This window comes from Rhinatrema bivittatum, unplaced genomic scaffold, assembly GCF_901001135.1.
Source record: "Rhinatrema bivittatum unplaced genomic scaffold, aRhiBiv1.1, whole genome shotgun sequence".
In the NCBI taxonomy this organism is placed as follows: Eukaryota; Metazoa; Chordata; class Amphibia; order Gymnophiona; family Rhinatrematidae; genus Rhinatrema; species Rhinatrema bivittatum.
The window spans coordinates 13306-15898 of record NW_021820341.1 but is presented as its reverse complement, the minus strand read 5'-3'; the positions used below and the strand labels follow the sequence as shown (position 1 = coordinate 15898).

Sequence of the window (2593 nt, the reverse complement as noted above, 5' to 3'; positions counted from 1 at the left end):
AAATGACCAACTTTTGCATTCATTCTGCCCTGTCATTCCAGCCAATACTGCCAAGGATATACTGTTGCAGTCCATCACAGGGTACGACCACCTCAGGGACAACAGGACTAGTGCAAGACAGTTATCGTCACTGTCTCCTATTGCACTCAACCCTCCTGGATAGCTGTGCTTGCAAGATCTTTGTAGGATTGCTCCCAAGCTGTTCCTAACAAGGTCCCATAACAATGCAAGCATTCACTGACACCAATACAGCTGATGGCTGAACATCTATAAAATGCTCATCCACTGCTAGAAACATAAAGTGGCTCCATTGGGACTTGAACCCAAGACCTTCTGTGTGTGAAACAGATGTGATAACCTCTACACCATGGAACCATTTCCTTGTCTGATCTCTTCTTTATTACACTTTCAAACACCTATCCAGTTATTTTAGAATACTGTTTGAATAATTCATGGGATAATCGCCTCAGCCACCATTCACATTCTAACATTTTTTACTCTTGGCAAAAAATAGATCTTCCAAGAGCCATCCCATCTACCATGAAAAATGTGTTTTACTAGAGTCACTGCTGAATTCTTTTTACCACACAAGGTGTTGGCTTAGGAGTTTACCTAAAGCTTCCTTATTTCGTCTCCAGTAACCATTCCCACACTTCTTCTGGGGAAGACGATATCTGCTATGAATTCGCATGAGATCAAGTAGCAAGCATAGAAGGAAGGGCCTGTAAATCTGCATATAGATCGTGCATCTGCATATAGATCATGGGTATCCTGAAAACCTGACAGGTGGGGTTTCCACTGCACATATGTGGAACCCATTGGTCTTCAACTTGCTTTTTCGGTATCTAAGTAATCCTTGCACTCAGACTCATGCCTGTTTCTGCAGCAAGTTAAAAATGGCTCCACTGGGGATTGAACCCAGGCCCTTCTGCGTGTAAAGCAAATGTGATACCCACTACACTATGGAACCAACTGACCACTTCTTTTAATCTGTGAGCAACTGTCGAACCCTTGATGCGCGACTAAAGGAGGACTAATTGAACAAGCATCTCAGCTAGAGAAGTGCATTCATTGAAAACAAAATATAAAAATGAAATCAGTGGGGCCAACTTGTTTCTTTTTTATTTATTTATTTTATTTATTAAAAATTCTTGTATACCATCGTTTATAATATACATCACAACGGTTTACATGTTACAAAATCATAAAATCAAACTGAAATATCTAAAAGGTACAGTAAAATATGATAAAAAATAAAATTGTTAATCAATTATTAATAAATGAACATAAAACAAAGATAAAAATAATGTTTCTTTAAACCAATTAGTCCTTTTTTTCAAGATAGTCAATATAAGCCTGTTCGAAAAGCCATGCTTTTAGAGCTTTTTTAAAAGCTTTAAACTCTGACTCTAAACTCTTAGGGTCCAAAATGAGCTGAAGGGGACCCGTGAACTAAAGGAATCCTATTTGTTTCATTTCTGTCAAACAGAATGATTTCTATAAGCAATTATAGTCAAAAGACCCATGGAAATCATAGGCATAGCAACAGTTGCAAATGTATGGAGAAAGGTTCATACACTGTGGAGCGGGCAGGTTGCAGAGAAGGGACGGATTGGCATTCCGTCAAGCAATGAGAGTTATGATGTATCGCAGCGGAGCATTTTCCTAGTCTCCTATAATGCCGCAGAGCGGGTTACAGTGATGCTGAGTTTGAAGAATGAGCATGTCACAGCCTTGCTCTGCATTGTTTCTCTAGACATTGTCTGTGTGAAAGCATAGCTCTGAGGTCTCTCTGAATTGTTGGTAAGGATTTTTGCTGTGGCAGCCCATTAACACAAGATGATATCCAGGTCCTGATCCCCATCAAGGAGTCCCTCGCGAAAACACTGTCTCATTGGGAAACATGCCTCCAAAATATCAAACAGCTTCTCACAAGCCTCAACCTGGTACTAAACTCATCCAAAACGGAACTATTACTCATCACAACAGAGAACAGCTTCTCCACCCCCACTCATCCAGCCTTACTAAAAACTACACAAGTGAGAGACCTAGGAGTGTTGCGGTCCCGGTCGCTAAGTTAGCGACCGGGTCCTTACCTTGTCTCCGGGCTCCCCGTTCGCACCGCGAACCGCGCGCTGAAAGGCCTTCCTGGCCGCATGGCAGCGGCGTCTCCCTCGTGGAGACGCCGTCAGGGCCTGAACGCGGCTCCTCCCCCCGCCGGGGAACGCGCGCGCGCGAAGGGCCGGCACTTGTAGGTCCAGCACCCGGAAGTGCTGAACCGCCCCTTCTCTGACGTCAGACGCCGGCAGACTATTTAAGTCGGCGTCTGTGTCCTCAGCCTTGCCTTGCAACGAGGTCACTCTCTGAGTGTTAGTTGCGTTCCTGGAGATCCTTGCTCCAGTTCCTGCTGATCCTGCTCCATTTTCTGCTGATCCTGCTCCAGTTCCTGCTGACCCTTGCTCCAGTTCCTGCTGATCCTGCTCCAGTTCCTGCTGACCCTCGCTCCAGTTCCGGTCTTTCCTGTTCCTTCTCCTCGCTTCCTGCCTGCTTCCGCCTCTGCTGACCCGACTTCGGACTTCACCTTGACTCCTCT

The 2593-nt window shown here is 44.7% G+C and overlaps 2 non-coding genes across 2 annotated transcripts; both read right to left on the bottom strand.

Moving 5' to 3' along the window:
* Window positions 1–302: 302 nt before the first annotated feature.
* TRNAV-CAC lies at window positions 303–375 on the bottom strand. Its single transcript has one exon. It is a non-coding gene; the product is annotated as a tRNA-Val (tRNA).
* Window positions 376–897: 522 nt separating this feature from the next.
* TRNAV-UAC lies at window positions 898–970 on the bottom strand. Its single transcript has one exon. It is a non-coding gene; the product is annotated as a tRNA-Val (tRNA).
* Window positions 971–2593: the final 1623 nt, after the last annotated feature.